General features: G+C 40.9%; 1 protein-coding gene across 4 annotated transcripts in view; it reads right to left on the bottom strand.

Annotated features, from left to right (window-relative positions):
• The window catches only part of CDKL5 (cyclin dependent kinase like 5), a 123,824-nt gene that overhangs the window by 87,923 nt on the left and 13,512 nt on the right, over positions 1 to 22,389 (bottom strand). For 3 of the 4 annotated variants that reach the window (XM_042867099.1, XM_042867096.1, XM_042867098.1), the window contains exon 1: positions 5,566 to 5,657. The exons of the other annotated variant lie outside the window; for it this stretch is intronic. The gene's annotated coding sequence lies outside the window, so the exon portion shown is untranslated. Of the gene's footprint in view, positions 1 to 5,565; positions 5,658 to 22,389 lie in introns of those variants that run through there. 4 annotated transcript variants of the gene reach the window in all.

Here is a 22,389-nt window from a genome sequence, read left to right as displayed (position 1 = left end):
CAGATATTTATAATAAAAACCTCATGTAAGAATGGTACAGCCCTAGCTGTTCTGGCTGAAATGCCTCTAAACTACATGCAGGATTTTTCCACTGCAAGTCACAGAATCACAGAACGGCCTGGGTTGAAAAGGACCACAATGATCATCCAGTTTCAACCCCCCTCCTACGTGCAGGGTCGCCAACCACCAGACCAGGCTGCCCAGAGCCACATCCAGCCTGGATGAGCTCTTGAGCTACTTCACCACAAAAAAAATGGAAGACTACTATTTACAGATTAGTTACAATAGCTTTTTCAAGTGAAGAATCATCTAGATCAGAAGGTTAAGCATTGATGGAAAACAAAATTTAAACATTATCAGGAAACTGCAGGTGCATGGCCTTTCTCCCAAGCAGGCTGCTTCACACACTGTAATGGAACTTCTCCCTGGTATGCCGATGGCTTCTTATGTTGGGGATCTCCATGACAGCAAAAACATGTGTGGATATGTTGTTGACCCAAAAGAGCAGCTGCATCTAAATGGTAAGTGCTGGCAAACCTACCCAAGGAGAAAAAATAAAATAAAAGCTCATAGTCCTTATTTTCATCCTTGATGCGTCTGTCTTTGAGTCTTCCAAGTTTAATTACAGATGAAGGATGGAAGGGAAAAAAAAAAAAAAAAAGAGGGAACGTGATGCCTGCAGCAAAGGGCAGGAATGGTGGGTGAAGGAAGGAGGGAAGGGAAACTACTCCAGAGAGTCATGGAAGACAACAGCAAAAGGCTGGCATACCAGGAAGTTCCTGGATGAAAGGAAAAAAAAAAAACAAATCTAAGGAAAAGATGCTTCAGGCGTGACCAGAGAGTTCATAATGAGATTTGCATGATCATCCTATAAGAAAAAGTAGACTTTCAGCACCCAAAGTCACTATTTGCATAACTGACTTTTCTGTTTCTTGTGTATCTAGCTTTTGTACAGTTTTGCAACATTAAGGGAAATAGACAAATAATCTCAGAGATCTGGACACAACAATCTACTCTCTGAAAGTCACTGTTATTTATTTTCAGTGAAAGGAAGGACAAATAAAAAAGGTAAGAAAACCAAAGTTGAAAATAGTACAAGGCATGCTGCTTGTCTCAGAGGATTAGGAGGACCTTCCCAAAGCCCAATATGACTCAATGCAGAGTGTTGCTGCTGAGCTTTTGTGGTGCAAGACAACACAACGGCTATTACTTGTGTACAGCAAGCAGCAGGCTGTCAGAGCCAAGGACTACAGTCACCATAACATACGTTGAAAAATTGGTCATCAGGAAACTAAAACTGACTGGTAGTGTATCAGTATACCTCATTAATTGTTATCGGCAATAATCACAGTGTGCCAGAATGCTGACCCATGCCTAATGCACAGAACCAAAAAACCACTCCCTGACAAGTGAGAAAACACAGCATCACAGTGGAAAGAAGTAATATGGCACAGTTAGAACTGTCATTCTCTTTGTGCCTTTCTAACATTGCAAGAGCAACCTCTGGTTTCCCCTGTCGCCCAAACAGACTGTGGGACGTGATATTTACTTGGACAAAAGAATCAGAAATAAGTCTTGTGATGTTGTTTGAATTGTATCACTTGGTGGCTGAAACTGCATACTAACCCTATCAAAATGCATGTTCAACGTCTATGGCTCTTGTGGTGTTGGACACTCATTTCCTATTCCCATCCACTTGCACTTCTAACAAACACACAGACCCCACCAAACGCCAGTTTATGGAGCTCAGCACCTACTGCTCAATAGATACTTCTGTAATGCACTGGAGTTTTTTTCCACACATACATACCAGTGAACAGAACTGAAAGACAATGAAGTAATATAAGAATGTCCACTTCAGCCAGAATTTCAAACGCTGATATTTCAACATTGAGCATTTTATACTCACCTCCATTTTCCAACTGATCAAAATAAGTAGTTTAGAACAACTCCATCTCCCTGCTCATATGCTCAGATTTTTTAAAAGGCAAAACACACTCAAGCATTTGCACAAGTGTTTTGCAACACACTGTAGCTGAAGCATTTTTTCCACTGCTAGATATTTACTAGACCACAGCAACTCTCTTAGCACTTTTAAAGCTTCAAACACACCTTCTGTTGAACGCTATGAGTCAGTTTTAATGACAGTGTTATGTTCTGCTGCTCTGCAGCTTATGCAAGAGAATGAATTTGCATTAAGTACCCAACTTTAGAAGCCACCCTCTCTTCTCCATTGTTAGTGCTGAATAATAGTAAAAAACAGGCTATATTCCCTGCATGCTTTCTTATTGTTTTACAAGAATAAATCTAACTAGCTGCCTGTGATGAAGGTTGTATATAAAATTTGTTATTGCCACCTTATAGATACATATTAATCTGTTTTTTTCCTTCAGAAAGACAGGATGCAGTAAAGTATAAATTCATTTTTTATACTTCATAAAAATCTCAAAATTGTTAGCTATGTTACCTGATGGGTGCTACTCTTCTCCCTCATCCCTTTCACAACAGAATTACAGTTAATTAACACTTAACTACACAAAGGGTGAAATGGTTGAACACATTAATTCAAGGAGAAGAAAAAAAAAGGAAGTAAAAATGATCAGCTAATTTGTAGATTAACTTTTGAAGAGACCATCACTGCTCTCATTGTAGGAGTATGTAACGGAGTTGTCTTTCTCAAGACATTCAGCAAGAAAATCCTCATCACAGAATGCCCTGGGTTGAAAAAGACCACTAGGATCACCTAGTTTCAACCCCCCTCCTATGTGCAGGGTTGCCAATCACCAGACCAGGCTGCCCAGAGCCACATCCAGCCTGGCCTTGAATGCCATAAAATGTTATGATGTAACAGTTCTTGCCATCACGGGTCCTACAGTCCAAACAACCGGCCATTCTAAATACACCATTGTTTCATTTCCTTCAATCCATCATTAAAAACACCAAGTCCCTACCACTCAAGAACAGGGAATTACATTTGTATTAAGGAACCTTTCTGACTGAAAACATGGTTACACTTAGCTCAGCCTGACAGAATAACGTGTTGGCCAGTTTGTTCCTAGAAACACACAACCGGCAGGTTTCATAACTGGTCCGCATGCAAACCATGCCCAAAAGTTCTTACTCAGACATTCATCAGAAGCTACAAAGACATACAAAGTTAATGGTTGTTTTTTTTCTTTCCCTCTAATTTCTGCATGTACAGACACACACAGTGATACGTGTATGTTAGAACGTCAGGCCTTCAGCTAAACGGTCATCTTTATTTTCTTCTTGGAAATTAGTGTGAATAAATTGGATTCCTTTATTCCCTCCACCTTCTGGGAATGAACACCTAAGCCTCCTCAAATAACCAAACCTTGTTCTATTTTTAATGGTTTTAGTCAGATCCCAAGTTGTTCCAACATTCAGTTCATACGAAGCTGAAAGGAGAAAGGATCTGATGGACTTCTCCATGGCTAGAACACCTGATATAAAAGGTCAGAGTACGTGTTACATTTTCATTGCAGAAAACACATCAAAGCAAAAGCGGAGAGACAACTGGAGGACTGATACAACTACTCTTGAGAGCTGTACACACAAGCCGTGGTAAAACAAAGCAGTGCTCAGACTGAAGGAACTCAAGTGTTTAAAACCTATACCTTCAGCCAACAAAGCAACAAAGGAAATACACCCGCACGAGGGCAGGAGAGGTATGTGGTCATACCACTGTCTGCTAGAACCGGAGTAGCAGGTAGAAGATGCGTACAACATATCTGAGAACAACATTCACTTTAATCAAGGCTAAAGAAAAGTCATGCATCTCTAGAGCTTTAAGAGGCAATTTCTCAAAATACGAAGTCTGTCATTATTGCCTTGAGATGTGAAAGCAGACTACCTTGCCATTTTAATTAATTTGCAATTAAAAACTGACTTTTCAGATGCAAAATCTAATACTGCTCTCATCTTGCTTGGGGGTGTGAGGAGGAGGTATCGGCATTTTTTCTTTCCTTATGTAAAAGCAAGCCTTCTCCTGTCTTGTTCTTCCCTTACAAGAACTTCTCCTTATAGTACTTGAATCTACTCCAATCACAAGATCTTAATTCATTCCAGAAATATATTCTAGTTCTTGAAATTCTATTAATGAGAAGGAAGGCAGAGGTCAGAAATCTGTCAGCACACTTTCCAACTATTAGAGGCTTGTTTCTTTGCCAAGTAAGAACGTAAATAAAATAACTTTGTACCCTTAGCTCCAGTGGTGGTAAAATGCAAGGAGCTTATTTCTAATCCAGCCCATAAGCGAGCAGCAGATAAGTACTGCTAGAAACAGAGCATGAGCCATGGTTTGTTTCAGCACTTTGAAAGACTCCCATAGCATACATTAACACATACATCACACAAGAAAAAGGTTAACAAAGCATTTAATCCAAGATTCACAGTACACTGCAGACAAAAGCAAGTATTGCAAGTCTATGGAAAGAAGCATCCTTTTACGTAAGGATACGTTAAGTCACATTCAGTATGTAGTTTCATTAGTAATGTGAAACATGAAATATCATTATGAGGAAGACAAGTGTTTGTACCCAAAAACCCAAAGCAACAGGACCTTGAAATGCTCAATTCCAGAAGCATTTGGGAAGTATTTCTCTGCTTCACTCATCACTTTCTACACGTGCTGTGCCATCAAAAACAGTTTGCATCTTTTCCTTCTGTAGAAGACAAAGGAAATCCCCTCCCCAAACACATTACTTGCGGGCAATTGTTCAGAAATTTTTCTTTCCTTCCTCAAACATACTGAAATAATATCTACTATAAACATTTTTAAAAGAGCAGTAGTACATGATTCTGTCTCAGGCATTCAATTAGAGCAGCAAACTTGCAAACTTCCAGAATTTGAGACAAATTTTAAATATAATACAAAGACTATTTTAGTTATTAGAAAAGATACTGTCAAGTGCCCATTAAGCCAATGTAATTCCTACAAAATCCCTGAGCTAATTTAATTGATGCCCTTTTGGCAGCTCTTTGCCCGATTTAAATGTATCCAGCCTAGTTATGTAAACTATTTGATAGTTTTGAAAACAGAGCACATCAGTTTGAATTTGGAAAGAAAAACATGCTTTTCATATATCAACACTGATCATTTTCAAACCTAAGTAGTTCAGAGTCTTGTGTTTGTAAATTTACACTAAACTAAAACAAAGATTTTCCCCAAAAAACATTTATATAATATTTGGTCTGAAGAAGGACAGTCTCCTACTAAAAGTCAATTCTGCCCAGTACTTCTTTCCAGGAAGATTATGTAAACTATGTAGGAAAAGCCCATAAACCAAAGGCACCACAGGCACAGCAGCAGCCAGTGGTGAGCCCTTTCATTTCCAGGCACACAGCTCCAGCATTTTCTACACTCTCCAGTGGGTTCCTCACTGCCATGAACAGGACCCCCCAGCCACACACCCCAGGTCATGCTCATCTCCAGGCACCTTTACTCCACACTCACAATAAAAGCTCTCAACATGACCTGTTTTTCTTTTGGATTTAACCCATCATTTGGAGGCATAATAAATGCATTTCATTCTCAGAAAGTACCTTCCTGTGAAGCGTGCAATACAAGCTGCATAAGTCACCAGACTGCTGAGAAGGGAAGAACAAGCACAGCCGTGTCACTGGAGACTTGAGCAACTACCAAACACCCCACAGAAATGAAGGCAGAGCCTTGACAAGCCTCAATTAAAACAACCAATTAACTTTGAGAGGAAACTCAAAACAACAGGAAATAAAGGCACAAGGCTCCAGTCCTCTCCACTGCCTTTCTCCAGGGTCTCAGTGCCAAGCTCCTACTGGAGATCTAACCTCCTTATCAAAAAGATCTGTTACCATTGTTACCATCTGTTACCGTGGAGAAACAGCTTCAGAAGCCTTGCTCAAGGGTACCATACAATTGCAACTTTTTTGTGTATGTGTGTGTGTTTTGCAAAGCTAGACAGTACCTAGGCACTGCTCAGAAAAGGCCATCTTTTTTCCTTCACATGAATATTAACATAGCCCTTTTCAGCTCACAGGTATAAGCACCACACCACTGCCCTGCACAGATGCAGCGTGGAGAATATCTGCATCCAGCCTTGGCACAGATGACAGCAGGCAAAATTCCAGCAAGAGCCTGAGCTTTCAAGACACTGCACAATCTAATCATGTCATCACATGATAGCAATCAGCATTGCAGTAGCACTACAACAAGCATTTTCCCCAACAGTGAACCAGGAACGCCTTTCTGGTTCTGTGTGTATGTAGACACAAGACAAGGTAAACCCCCAGTGAGATCACACCAGAGAGACACACAAAACAGAGCTCCAACAGGGAGCCTGACCTGAAAATGGGACAGCTACGAGTTTTTACATCTGGAAGGAAGGAATCAAAGTTTTCTGGAAGCCAAACCTTTAGCAGAGCTACACCTACGCAGAGCTTTTCTTTCAATGACTAACTTGGAACAGAGTACTTCTCAACACTCAATTTTTTTGGCCTTGGATTGTAAGCCAGCTACACCCAAACATACAACCTTAATTCAAAATTATCCTGTTTATAGCATATAATTTAATTCATGGTAGAAGCACTCACCAATTTCCTCACCGCCTATAACTGAAGCTGCAAGTATCAACTTCCACGAAATGAACTCTTGACACCACCAAGAGTCTACTGTCAGACAGTAGAAGCAAAAAAGCAAGGAGCTCTACATAGAAACACCACTTGTCTCGCACATACATCATGTGTTTACCTACATACCCGTGGTATAGCATACACTGTTATTGGAATAATAACCAAAGAAAACGTACAGAACCATTTGTCTTTGAGAGCATGTGAATGACATACTAACAACCACAGCAGCCTGGAAAAACAAAATGGTTTCTAGAAATGAGCCACAGAGCTATGAAGACTGGGCTCACTGAATGACCCAGGTTGCAAGGGGCCTAAGGAGATACTTGGTTCCCTTTTGCTCCAAGTACAACAAAGATATTTAACCAGGCTGCTCAGAGCTTTGCTCACGATCAGGACTGCAGAGTACTTCTGTCAAGCAAGACAAGCTGGAACAACGCAATCACAAGGTGCTGCGACTGCACTGTCTCAAGCAGAAGAACAACCCTGTGGCACCTTTTAGTGCTAAATGCGTAACAAAAGCAACAACAAAAAAAGTCCACACAAAAAACCCAAAATGCATCAACAAATTTAAGAGGGCAAGCAGAAACAGGCAAATTATTTAAGTCTCAAGGGAGACCGTATTGCACACACCAAAGTTTGTGGGTTTTTGCTAATTTGGGTTTTGCGTGCCTCTTTTTTAATCACTGGAGCGGTCTCCCAGTATAACACAAGCTTATTACAGAATGCCTATGGTAAGTAAACCAAAGTCTAACAAACTACTGCTAAGTTTCATTCCATCTCCTCCTTTTAAAGGATTCTCAAATGGCATCCAATTACTCTCCAAATATCTCTAGTGGCAAATAAAGGTTTCTTTCTCTGCAGAGGAGTCAAATGGAATCCCATTTATTTCCTCCGGTGTCCTACTGGCTGCTCAGCTTCCTTTTTGCTCTTGGGTAAGAATTCACTGATAGAGAGGGAAACCTTCCAAGCCTGCAAACCAGAATGCAGGAAGGAAAGGCCCTTGACAATCCTCCAAAGCATTGTTTTAAAAACCCTATGCTTACTTGGTTTCTTCTGTTTAAGTGAGTTCCATACCTAAACAGAAGGAGATGCTAGCACGTAGACAAGTTGAGTAATCATAGCTGATCAAATGAGACTGATGAGAATACCTGAGGAAGTCCCTCACACTGCTAGCAAGCTTTCCACAGATGGCTCAGCTCGATCTGTCTGAATAAGCCACAACAGGGAAGGACTACTGGCAATTCTGCAGTCAAGTTTTTAAAGCCCATGGTTTCTCCAGGTCCAAGAGAAATAACTGCTATTATTATTTTCACATCGTTCACACCAGGAAAACATAAACCAGTTAAGGTAAAAACATTTGGTCTACTTAAAAAGAAAACTAAGAAATGTGCTCCCAACTAACTTCCTCAGCAGCTAAAGTGATGACTGTGAGGAGTGAACACCGCCAGCAAGATTTGATTGGTACAGTAAGCAACATTAGTTACATTAGTCACATTATTCTACTACAGATTTTATTTTTCTTGAAAAATAACAAGGCGTTTCACATTAAAGTGCTTCACTGATTAATTTTATACAGCTTAATGTTTTACCTCAATTTATTACGAAAGGCTTCTTCAAACCATTAACAAACTGCATGTGAGATGTAGGCAGTCTGCACAGAGGTATATCCAGCACACCTTTTGAAAAGGAAAAATGCCATGAAATCCAATGCCAAATTCAAATGCAGAAGGGAAAAACTGCCACACAAACATTTTTTTTTTTTAATTGTTATCTTTTCAATCAAATCTCCCCAACAACCTCATCACACACAAGACACCAGCAGCAGGTAACAGGATACAGATTGCTGCAATCTGTCTAGTGCCAGCCAAACAGCACAGATTACATCTGCGCTTCAGTGCATCCTTGTTGACTCCATCTACACAAGAAGTGTCCCAGCATTTCCTGACTTTTTAAGTATTCTAATAGTTTTTAAAGACAATTACTGGGAAAGCATTGGTTACTCACCTCAGAATTCAGATTATCCGTTGTGATTCAGATTTACACATTATTTATCCAATTATTTCAAACACCTGTGGGCATCTCATCATTCAAATTAAAGGTAATGGAAGTTTAACAAAATATCCTACTATTATTTTCCAAGCGTTTGAATAGGCATTTGGATTACCTAAGCATTACAGAAGTGCTACGGGCATTTTTGTGCGTGTTTATAGAAGGCCACAGAATTGAAAATCAAACCTACTAAAAACGAGTGTCCAAAATATTAAAGAGACACCTATAAAAATTTTTAGGACATGATCAGATACGCAAATCTGGCTGCAACTGATCCCTGCAAACCACCACCCAAACCAAGCACATCCCCCACACCTACAGCTCAGGGCTTGAAGATCAGTTCCTCTGATTCAACGTTCTTGCACTTATTAACTTCTATAAAATGTTTATATTTTCAATGATAGAAGGAATCCCCAGACTTACTGGGCTTTCTTCTTGAAATTTCATGGTATTTTCAAAAACTTTTGCAATAAAGCTACTATAGGGGCTCCAAGTTCCTGTATTTTTATTTTTGTAATCCATGTGATCTTACACAGTGAAGTCAAACAACAGGCTCTCCCTCTCCCCTAATGAAGCATTCCTCTCCCTTTAGGCTACCGTCACAGAAGGTCAAGGAAATATTCAGGAATAGCTTCGCCATCTGGATCCCACAGTGCCAGATTAATCATGCTCTTTCACACAGTGACTCTCATTCAGACAGACCAAAGACTCAGGGAACTCTGCCACCACTTTCTAGTGACAGACGACAGTCTCACCCTCACGTCACCAACGACAATTCACAGATCAAGATACCCAGAACACAAGGGTATTCTCACACACATTCTCTTAATCTGAGCTGCATTAGCAATTAGTATTTCAACACCACCAATTTTTACTCAACTCTTCTAACTCTGCAACTAATGGAAGTAACTCCAAGGTTTTACATGGCTACATGGAGCAGTACCATGACAACTGAAACAGTAAGAACAATACCACTTTGCCATTAAAAAGAAAATAATTAAGAATTGAATGTTTGTGTGACCATACGATATCGATTAGCTCGAACAAAGACCAAGAAAGTCATAAGTACTTCTGAAAAGCAGTAGCTGAGCTACAACGCATGTGCTGGCCATGGCACATACTTAAAGCTGGGTGAATCACACTGTTTAATTAAACGCCTACAGATACCAAACATAGATCATTCAGGTACAGTGATAAGGTAACTGGAGCAAGCAACAAGAAGCCTAACAATTAATCAGCACGCCAGAAAATCTATACAAGAATAGCTGTCTAAAATGGATCTATTGTGAAGAGTCTGTATTCACTCTTCCCTTCCTCACGAAAGGGAGGACACTTCTCTTGTACAGGAGGCAGAATATTCTTAAGTTCAACATTAAAAGCTTGCTCGAGGATATAAATACACTGAAGCACTGTGATTCAGCCAGAGGAAATAGGTACACTTTGTTTTCTTAAAAAGCCTACAGAAGTCAAAAAGTGGAAGCTTATCTTTTCAGCATCCATGGTGAGTCACTCAAGAAGCTGCATTGTGACTCCCACCAATGCACAATTAAAAATAACACTAATAATAATACAAACAAGCTATTAAAGGGGAGCCAAATTTCCTGAAAATCAGCTAAGAAAAACTGGATTGTATTCACCGCCCATTAGTTATCCATCTCCTCTAGTGAACAAACATCACAAATAAGCCAGTTCCATGGCTAGAAAGTTTCTGGAACTGTACCAAGTGCTGATAGTATACAGCCATCCAGACATTCCGAGTCCATAAGAAAGTGAAGAACTTCAATTTCCCGACAGTGTTTGAATATACCATCAATACCCTTTCTTTACTATTTTCTTCACTCTGCACAAGTAGTTATTCAATATTTCATTTTTATTAATTACTGTTGAGGTCAGGTCTATGACAATACCATTACTGAAAAGCAAATAAAGACAACTGCAGATAAAAAAAGACTACAAACACCTTTTTAGTTTTTTCCCCCTCAACTAAATACTCCATTTTCCTACTCTTGTAAGTATATAAGCAGTTTATCTATCCACATATCATAGAACCCCCAAGGTTGGAAAAGACCTCCAAGATCATCTTGTCCAAACATCCACCTCCCTCTACTTCCCCACTAGATCATGTCCCTCAGTACATCTAAACACTTCTTGAACACCTCCAGAGACTCCACCACCCCAATGGGCAGCCTGTTCCAGTGCCACTGCATCACCACTTTCCAAGAAGTTGTTTTTCCCAATACTCAGATAGCTCCTCCCTCAGTGCAATCTGAAGTCATTCCCTCTCATCCTATGCTGTTACTTGGGAGAAAAGGCCAATCTCCACCTCACCACAACCTCCCTTCAGGCAGTTGTAGAGAGCAGTAAGGTCTCCCCTGAGCCTCCTCTTCTCCAGACACAACAATCCCAGTTCCCTCATCTGTACCCCATAAGACTTGTGCTTCAGATCCCTCACAGCTTCAGTGCCCTTCTCTGGACACATTCCAGCGTCTCAACATCTTTCTTGCAGTGAGGAGCCCAATACTGAACACAGCATTCGAGGTGCAGCCCCATCAGAGCTGAGTACAAAGGGACAAGCACCTCCCTGCTCCTGCTGGCAACACCATTTCTTATACAAACTATACGCATACTTCCACATAGGTTCCGCAGATTGTGGCACAAACTCAAACAGCAGATCTAACCATTTTGCATCATGCCTTATAGTTCAAAGGCAAGTCAAAATCTCAGATTGCACCAGACATCCTCACCATTCATGTAACTATCGCTCCCACTGAAAAGCGAGCTCTAACAAGAAGCTTGTCAGTGGTGCTCTGTACCAGGACAAAAGCCAACTGTGAGAACTGGAACAGAAGGAGACTCCCTCTGAACACCAGGCAGCACTTTTTGAGGATGACAGAACATTGGCCCAGGTTGTCCAGAGGCTGTGGAGTCTCCTCCCTGGAGATGTCCAATAGCTGCTTGGATGTGGCCCGGCACCGAGCTCTGGGTGTGCTGACCTAATGGACACAGAGGTGCCTGGCAGCCTCAGCCATCCAGAAGTCCTGCAAAGAAAAGGCACTAAAAAAGGAGAAAACAGACTTTGGCGCTGGCTAAACTTCATAGCTGGGGGAGTCTGAACAGCTTCCCTTCTAAATCTGTTATTCCAGACTCCGATGACTACCCTTTTCTCCCAACTTTTTTCTCTTCTATACTGTTCCCAACAATCTGTCTACTATTTTGTCATCAAATTTCTTCTCCTACCATCCTCACACAGTCATCCTACACCTTGAGCCATCTCCAAATCACGTTACAGCAGTATTATACTCTCCTCTGGCTTTTTTCTTCCCTGGATGCAGACAACTGCTGAATTCCCAGCAGCAATAAGCACATCCAAACTGACAGGTGTTTTATATTATTTTTTTTTTTCTTACGAAGAATATATGAAACTTGGTCAGATTTTTAACTATATTTGTGAAAATGAACAAGTGCAGAATCACAAGGTGATCCTTCCGTTTCACAGTAAATACTGTAAAAGCACTAAAAGTGTTTAAAAGAAACTTGTTAATTTTTTTCTCATGAAGCAGCTTCTTTCTCAGCTCACTGCTTTGGCTTGAATAAAATAAAGGAGGCAGAACTATACCACATTCAATGTCATAAAATAATCAGGCTGGGGCAGTCATCCAGGGGGGTGGAAGGGAAAACCAAAGAAGTCAGCCAAACACATTTGGCAGAATTTAACAATTTAAAAACTGAGTCTTGAGGGGAAAGCATATCAAACCTTGATTACAGACAGTAGCTACAGACCATTCTACTTACTTCAAAAACAAATGCACAGAACTGGTAAGACTACAACTTTCAGTGCCTTCTTTCATGTTTTTGGCAAAGAAATATTTTTTTTTTTTTTTTTTTTTTTAAAAAAAAAAACACTGTTAGAAACTTCCATACATCTTAACACGTATTCTAAACTAATGAAGCTTTTATTTCATCTGCAGAGCAGTATACAACATGTCACAGGCTATCACTAGTGTTACCATATCCATTCACCACATCCACAAATCTTACATTGACAAGCATAATACCCATGAAGGCTTTGTTCCATTAACAGCAGAGATCTGAGACAAAGGAAAATGAACAGACTCTGCAAAATGTGCAGTTTGGAACCGGTGGCTCCCTTCCTCCTACAGCATGAGTTGTATTTGTCACTAAGATACAAAGAGAATGCTTTACAGAGTTACAGAATGGCCAGGATTGGAAGGGACCTCAAGGATCATGAATCTCCAGCCCCCTGCCACACGCAGGGCCACCAACATACACATTTAATTCTAGACCAGGCCGCCCAGGGCCCCATCCAATCTGGCCTTGAACACCTCCAGGGACGGGGCATCCACAACCTCTCTGGGCAGCCTGTTCCAGCACCTCACCACTCTCTCTGTAAAGAACTTCCCCCTGAACATCCAACCTAAATCTTCCCTCCTTCAACTTAAAACCATTTCCCCTTGTCCTGCCATTATCCACCCTTTCAAAGAGTTGATTCCCCTCCTATTTATAGGCTCCCTTTAGGTACTGAAAGGCTGCCATGAGGTCACCCCGCTGCCTTCTTTTCTCCAGGCTGAACAATCCCAGCTCCCTCAGCCTGTGTTCACAGGGGGGTGCTCCAGCCCCTGATCATCTTTGTGGCTCTCCTCTGGATATGCTTTGATCCTTAAAATAAAAGTGCCCTCAACATGATCATGAGGCCTGCAAATCACAAACATAGCAGCAAGTGGACTTTAAAAAACACACATCTCTGCACACAGGTTGAAATAGTATGTGCTCGTTTCAGGGGGGTTGCTTTTTAAATTCCTGAAACTGTCTTCTATACTGCCTTAAAACGACATCAGGGAGTATGAGTTACCCACTGCATTTCCTTCCTGCATAACAATGCTTCTGAAGAAGATTGTTAGAGAGACGCATCAAAAGAGGTCAAATCAAGAGAACAGTTGGTGCAGCATCATGGCTACATCAGCTTCTGCCAAATCTCATGAAGGAAAAAGACCTGCAGTCAGAAGCAGATGAGTTGCTGCTGGTGCACCAGAAGAGGCTAAAATCAAGGAGAATGGGAACAAAACAAGAGCTCAACACAAAAGAAAAAAAAAAAGCAGGGAAGAGGATAACAAATCTTCCATACACGCATACTCTGGCTACTGAAGTAAATGCAATTAAATTATCCAAGGGAAGCATTTCAGATCACACTTACAGGGTGGAGGAACCACTCCCTTCTAAAGTGCCGCAATTCATTACTGCATGGGTATAATTTATTTTTTTTAAAACAACCACAAAACGTAGATTGGCAAACTGATACAGACTTCTAATAGATGCAGATGTAATTTAAGTTAAATGCTGCCAGCTACTTACATGCACACAGTAGTACATTCTCAGGACTACTTAGGGAGACTACAAGTTTCATTAGTGAAAGCAGCATTTTCTACATTAGTACCCGGCAGAGAAAGCCCCCCAAACCCTTGCCTTTTGCATCAGTTTTTATCACAGTTTCTTATTAACTGAGCTCTCTGACAAGGTTGACATGAATGCCTTTTTCCACTACAGGAAGAAGAAAACTTTCTCCTCAGTCTGAAGAGTTGTATAAGGTTCCAATATTGTTTTTATTAATTGGACACTCAGCACAATCTTACCAGAGCCATCAAAACTCATTTCTGGATGACGCTGAGCTGTCATCTCAATACCATGAACAGCATTAACAAATTTTGCTTCTCGGATTAATCAACTCAAGATTAATAAAAGCTTGACATGAGCCAGCAGTGTGCACTTGCAGCCCAGAAGGCCAACTGCATCCTAGGCTGCATCAGGAGAAAAGCAGCCAGCAGGGAGAGAAGTGACAGCACCTCTCTGCTCTGCCCTCGTGAGGTCCCATCTGAAGTACTGTGTCTAGGCCTGGGGCCCCCGGTATGGGAAGAACACAGAGTTGATGTGGTGGGTCCAGAGGAGGGCCACAAAGATGCTCCGAGGGCTGGAGCACCTCTCTTGCGAAGAAAGGCTGAGAGAGCTGTGCTTGTTCTGCTCAGGGACACCTCGCTGTAGCCTCTCAGCCTCTCACTACTTGAAGGGAGCTTATGAACAGGAAGGAGGCTGATTTTTTACACAGTGACAGGACAAGGAGGAATTATTTTAGTTTAAAAGGTTGGATGGGGCCCTGGGCAGCTGAGCTGGTGGGAGGCAGCCCTGCCCACGGCAGGGGTTGGGGCTTGGTGGGCCAAGCTGTTTTATCATTCTATGAATACTGATAATCTGATTTATATATCTGCCAACAAAAATCTGGTTCACTGTCCATTTACCAGATTTATTTCTAATAAGGCTTAACATCAGTCACTGTTTCTACATCAACAGTATGGATCATCCAATAATATCATTATAGTAAACAATATATTATAATATAGTAAGGTAGTAAACAAATGTATTACAAAAAAAAAAAAACTTGGTTGTGCAAATGATTTCTTAATAAAATTTCTAACTTGTGTTTTCAAAACTTGAAATTATCAAATTCAATTTTGGAACTACTTTTGTGTTCTTGTGATTAGGGAAACATTACACAACCAATTAAAGAATAGTATTTGAGACTAGCAACCTCAGCAGTTTATTTATAGATCACGGAACCTGTTCTGTTGTGCTACAGAACTGTAGGAACAAATGGAAACCTTGGAGAAAAGGAGAAGATATTTGATGATATACACTGATTAATTAGCAGCAAATCATTTTTCATACAAATTTCACATAAAATCTCAAGTTTCATCCATATCACAAATGGTACTGCAGTGCATATCTATCAGTTCTCATCTCCTTAGGTCCCTACAGTTTGGTAGGCAAATCATGAGACAGAGCATGCTGAGCCTGCCTTCCACCCAGTTATTTGTTAGCAGAGGACTGCAGCAATCATATATTTCCATATACTGCTTTGCCCCATAAAGTGAAATTAAGAACTACAAACAAAAAACCCACACCAACCAGGGATCCCAATAACCCCTAATCTTCTTGAGAGTTAACTACAAACTATTTCTCTCTGGCACAATGTTGGCCTTTAAAACCCAGTATTTTATAATAGCTTATCAGCTCACTGATGCCAGTGCTGTAAGCATGCATTTTACAGGCTAACCTATGAACTTCTGAGAGAAGACACCGAGATATTACTAATTCAGATATAGTTCATTATAAGAAACCAAGTCACTTACAAGGCTTACATCTGTAGCAGAGGTGCTGAGCCCACCTGCACAGAACAATAACAATATAACAGCTTAACACAAATGCAGTTGGATACCAGGTGTTCCACAAAAAATGGGATCCCCACAGCACAGCAACTGATCCACGCAAGTCCCTGCTTCTACATAGTACTGTAAGGACCTACCCTGAATGAAATCCCTTTCCATATGATCCAGTTTCACACATCTTTAACCTCCTGATTTAGGGATTACAGAGAAGAACACCACAATAACAGACAGATATTTAAACAGATTCATAGTTCCACAGTATACTGAGCATTTTTAATCCATACTATCCTGCAATTACAGCAATCACTTCAAATACAACATGGTTTCTAGTGGCAAACAATGTCTTGCAAGTCAGCCTCAGTATTAACATGTGAAATGCAATAGCAGCAAAAAGTATTTATTCACAGTGCTCCCCAACCTACCTGATCATCCGTGTAATCTCATGACAAGTAATAGTGCTTCTCATGACCAGGTTCTTTAAAAACCTCACATTTCTGATAACAGAAATCCACAAGAAAAGCAACAAAACAGTCCATGTGCTCTCATCATGACTACATCAGTAAGATTTGATGCTACTCTTGTCATGTTGCTAATTCAGGAGCTTAATCCACAAACAGAAAACAGAGTTTACCTATGAATTACAGAGGAACTGCTGGAGATAATTAACCATCTGCAGGTTGAATGTGTATTTGTGGGACTAAAAAGGATATCATTGTGTCTTGTGATCAGATTATAAGCTGCTGAGCAACAGTGTTTACAACTGCATAAGCAACATCTGTGAACCACTGATGGTTGACAAAAAGAATGCTCAGACATCCTCCTCAGTCATTCGTAGCGCTTTCACAAGCACAACAAATAGGGCTCACCTCTCAAGACTGAGATCAGAATTTGTCTCTTATAAATCCGAAAGCCAAAAGAAATGTAACAACCAGTTCAGTGACACCCAGATGCAGATAATTTCAAGGTCATTTGATGAGAGCTATGAGAATTTATGAAATATTAGCATGCTATTTTCACAGGTACGATTAAATGAATCTTGAACATCCACTTTTGAAAAGCTCTTCTTCGTAAATACCCATAAACATATTCATGAAGTTTTTTTAAAAACACAAAATTGTTCCAAGAAGTCAAAACTTGGAATCAAAACCCAGAGAAGCAGTAAAAACTGCAGTGCTATATCACTGTGTTGGTACTTGAGGAATGCCAGCTTTCACACGTTTCATGCACCAACAGGCCTTGCTACCCCCCATATATCCTACATCAGGGTACCAGCAAACCTCGTCACATAAGTTCAGGTTAGCCCTTTCTATAGTGTCTCAGTCCATGGTTAACTCCTACATTTTAGCTTCTCCATACTTCCTTCTCCTTCACTCCTGTCCACACTTGTTTGAGACAGCTGGCAGCTCCCTACAGTTGGCCACTGCCCCTCCTGACTTGTCTCAGTCAAGAGGGTTCTTAAACACAGCACTGCTTGTCTCATCTCAGACAGCCAAGGGTGAATTAGCTGTTTTTCAATGTAAACATTCTCCAGAATTATCATGTGATGTTTTCAAAGGTAAAAATAAACCACCACCACCACACGACACACAGCTTTCCTTCTTTACTCCTCACTTCTCCTATATTAAAGAAAACAATTTATGTTGTGTAACACAGAGCAGTTGTTACTGCTGTGCATGCTACAACAAAAAGTTCTTTTCGCAATCTTCACAAATGGCTGGGAATTTCAGGGCTGGAACAGCAATGACAGTTTTTGTCTTGTTCCATCACAATTCCACAACCAAAATGCTAAGACAACAAAACTAACAGATTACTCATTTAATGATCATTATTAAAGGAATGGAATCATTTGACCGGACTAACTTTCTGCAATGGAAGAAGAAACAGGAGCTATTTTATCCTTTTAAAAAAAAAAAAAAAAAAAAAAAAAAAAAGAGAGATACAAGATGAACTTAGAACAATAAGGGGGGGGAAAATCTCCAAGATCATCTTGCACAACCATACACCTCGCTCTACTATTCTACTATTCCCCACTGACCACGTCCCTCAGTGCCACATTTCCATGCTTCTTAAACACCTCCAGGGACAGTGACTCCACTGCCCCCCTGGGCAGCCTGTGCCACTGCCGCAACCACACTTTCCAAGAAGTTGTTCTTCATAATATCCAATCTCAACCTCCCTTGGTGCAACCTGAAGTCATTCCCTCTCCTATCATCCTATCACTGTTACCAGTCACTGGGAGAAGAAGCCAGCCCCCCACCTCACTACAACCTCCTTTCAGGAACTGTAGAGAGCAGTAAGGTCACCCCTGAGCCTCCCCTTCTGCAGACTCAACAATTCCAGTTCCCTCAGCTGCTCCCCATAAGGCCTGTATCCCAAACCCCTCACAGCTTTGTTGCCCTTATCTGGACACGCTTCAGGGCCTAGATGTTCTTCTTGCAGTGAGGGGCCCAAAACTGAATGCAGCACTTGAGGTGCAGCCCCGTCAGAGCTAAGAACAAAGGGACGAGCACCTCCGTGCTCCTGCTGGCGATGCTATTTCTTATACAAACCATCCTTTTCAACCCAAGCCATTCTATGATTCTATGAAAAAGCCATGAGAAAACAATATGGAGAAGTCAGAGAACACTGTGCCACCATCACCGCAGATGTAACCCATCAGAACAGATTAAAACAAGACCTCTTTATCTCAGAGTTCCTCAAGTTTAAGTAGCTTCAACCTTTTCCATCTTGTTCACAATAGAATACAATCTACTTATGGCATCATCTGAGCGCTGATGAAAGGATTCTTAAAGAAGTGAAGAAGTGCACAGGTTCTACAGTCCTCTGTCAATAGAAAAACCATGCTAAGGCAGATGCTGTTCCACCAGTAAGAGTATCCACACTAGATCACCTGCCCATAGTTTATTAGTCTGTCCAAACCATGTTAGTACTGAAGGTCAATGTAGTATGTAGTATTCTCACAATGCAGCATGTGAGAAACCTCCCATGAGCTAAGCAATTTCAGTTGTGAATCCTTATCTAAAATTGCTCTTTTTTGAAGGCAGATGCAGTACAGGTTAGAGAATAAAGATGACTTTTGCTCAATTTTGAGTTTGTTGCCCTTGCACAGAAGTTGCTGGGTGATACTTTAAAAACTAGCAGACTAAGGCTGTTGATTACAGAAGCTACTGCAGGATTTAAGAGCTATTAGCCTAAGCCTGTGGTTAAAAAAAAAAAAAAAAAAGTATAACTTCATGGAATGTAAGCTAAAAGCCACAGTGCCTTAGCTAACCAGTAGTCACAACAGCTAACTCAGAATGATTGAATAACAATTACATGCTCAAAATACCTCTTTCTTAAAATATTGAATTCATTGTCCAGATGCCACAAAACACATTGGCTGTTTCAAGAACCCATAGAGAATTTCACTCTGATGTCAAGAGAAAAGGCCAGGACTTCTAAGAAGGCAGCAAAGAGCTGCAGGATCCCCCACCTGCAGCAGCTTGTGTGAAGCACAGAACTACTGGAGCACTCTGGAGCAACCCAGTTTCAGATTGCTTCCACTGAACACTGAAAATTCTTTCAAGCATTGTCTGCAAGAACACAGGGACCTAGAAATTTCACAAGTTATTAAATTACAGCTATAGTTGTAGTTAATCTGCGTTCTCCTGGCTGCATGGAGTCGTGACTGATTATTCTCAGATTACCACAGTCAGCGCTGTTAAGTGCAGCAATTCAGCTACACTGATGAATTAGAACTTTTGCTCCAAAAATGAAGCTCAGCAAGAAGGGTGGAAAGAGAAAACAGCATACTTATCACAATTTACGAACAGAACTCACGTTCTTACTCTCAATTATTCCAAAATTCAACAGATTTCAATGCTGCGAAGCTCTCTGATTTAGGTTTTGTAACAGAAAACTGAACATTCCTCATCCACGTAAGCCTTCGGAGAACCCTTCAGCCACTTCAGTTTTGTTAGATTTATAATATGGACTCAGCACTCTCTTGACCTTTGCCCTGTGAAATAAATTGTTATGCTGATTCTTTAATGTATTTCCATCAGTTATTGCAGGGGCATCATGTCTGCAATAGAACTCAACATTCACCACCAAGTAACCTATCCACACCTTGTAAAAAGGACTGATCTGAAATAATACACACATTTTCCTTACTCTGCCTTGTATCTGAACAGGTATTAGACAGACCCAGTTGTACCACAGCACTGATAAGAGTAAAATACTGAAGGCAGAAGGCACTGCCATGTGATCTTACGCTGTAAGGCAGACCCCATAAGTAATAACTGAAGTTTTATTCTCAGGTCAGTGACAGACACCAAGAGTTCACACATACCATATCTTAAAGAACTTGCACATTGTAAAAGATTTCTTCTTTTAAGAACATCGGCTTGCCTTTATAAAACACACAGTATCTTTGTAAGCAGATTCTGTCAGAAAGTGAGCCTTTAACTCAATACTGACTATTACAAAAATTCAGTGCAATTCTATTTATTAAAGGCAGCCATTCAACCTCACATGAAAACAGACAGATTAGATCACGTTTACTCATGTAATTGTTTGTCCTCCTGACAAAGAATGTACGTACAGCACAGAGCGCCCACCTGGCACCTAAGAATGAAGTTCTTACATTTTATTGCTATAACAAACACAGAAGTGTTGAGTATGAAATTTCAGCTGGATTCTTCCAACCAAAACATTTTCCTCCTGCTTAACTGACCATAACATTTGCAGAAGTCACAGACGACTGTAAGCTTCTATGGTTTCAAGGAACAGAATAACCCATACTGGAAAATTCGAGACCAAAAGTAAAGCCATCTGCATAACGGTATAAAGGCAGATCTCACTACAGATCTATTTTCCACTGATGAAAAAGCAAATTAGCTTGCCGTTCCCAATTACAGTATTTGTAGGGCATTTCATAGATGTATTACAGCACAAGAACTCCCTCCTCTCACCCCCGTTCTCATAAGCAATGTTTCCCTCTTGCTACTTCCACACTGTATTACCTCATTAGTTAATTATTGCTTAAACTCAAACATACACTACCTGCATATGTTATAATGGAGACTTTGTTTTACTTTCCCATACACAAGAATGCAACTAAACTGTAAAGCCAGAAAGATAAAATTTATGCAACTATGACTTAATTAGTACCAGGCCCTTAGCCTTCAGGAGAAGTACATCATCAAGATCATAGGGGGGTTTTTCTGTGTCCTAATTAGAACAGCACTATTAAATGTATGACAAACAAACGCATCCGGAAGCAGAACAACTCCTGCAAGATAACTGACTTTCCTTCTACTTGTACACACCATGAGAAGGACAGCTCAGACTCTGAGGTGCTTGCAACAGTCCAAAGCAACACCTTGCTTCTCACAGGAAGAGATGGTGAGCAACTGCTACACATCTGCACGCTGACAAAAGACACGCTCAGCATTCTCACAACATCGTACTGTTGTAACCTAACGTCTGGATGAACATAAAAGCTCCTGAACACTGCATGGACTCAGGACTCCAACTGTAATTCAGTGTGCTGTTGGGGCTACTCTTTTGCAAACCAGGAGAATCCAGGTGATAAGTCACCTAATCCTCTCTGCATACAGTGAACTTTCAAAGTTAAATATTCATCAATACACGTCATAATGTCAAGGGTAAAGTCTTAACAACAACAACAACAACAATCTTACATTAAAATCATTGTTGTTGAAAGATAAATCAACCCCCCATACACTTAGCAGAATCACAGAATGGCCTGGGTTGAAAAGGACCACAATGATCATCCAGTTTCAACCCCCCTGCTGTGTGCAGGGTCGTCAACCACCAGACCAGGCTGCCCAGAGCCACATCCAGCCTGGCCTTGAATGCCTCCAGGGATGGGGCATCCACAGCCTCCTTGGGCAACCTGTTCCAGTGCCTCACCACCCTCTGAGTGAAAAACTTCCTCCTCACATCTAACTTAAACCTCCCCTGTCTCAGTTTAAAACCATTCCCCCTTGTTGTATTGCTATTCAACCTTGTAATCACTCGTTCCCCCTCCTGTTGCTATGTTCCTTTCGAGTATTGAAAGACCACAATGAGGTCTCCCTGGAGCCTTCTCTTCTCCAAGCTAAACAATCCCAGTTCCCTCAACCTTTCCTCATAGGAGAGGTGCTCCAGCCCTCTGATCATCTTAGTGGCCCTCCTCTGGACCCACTAAAAGAGCTCCACATCCTTCTTGTGCTGGGAGCCCCAGGCCTGGATGCAGTACTGCAGATGGGGCCTCACAAGAGCAGAGTAGAGGGGGACAATCAACACTTCCTAGATTTATACAGTTCAACAATTTCCCTGCAATGAAGGAATCCTAAACTAGAATGACACAGAAAAGGGCCAGTTCTACCACCGATTTCCATCACACTTCACCATAAGTCCCACCAAGGTCCTACAAGTAAGTACAGTTGCTCCAAGTAAGTCTCAGCATAAAGCAGCAATCTTCATTAAA

This window comes from Lagopus leucura, unplaced genomic scaffold (genome assembly GCF_019238085.1).
Source record: "Lagopus leucura isolate 7727_CA_CO unplaced genomic scaffold, USGS_WTPT01 Super-Scaffold_100001, whole genome shotgun sequence".
Lineage (NCBI taxonomy): Eukaryota > Metazoa > Chordata > Aves > Galliformes > Phasianidae > Lagopus > Lagopus leucura.
The sequence above is the reverse complement of the archived record's forward strand: the minus strand, read 5'-3'. Positions and strand labels throughout refer to the sequence as shown.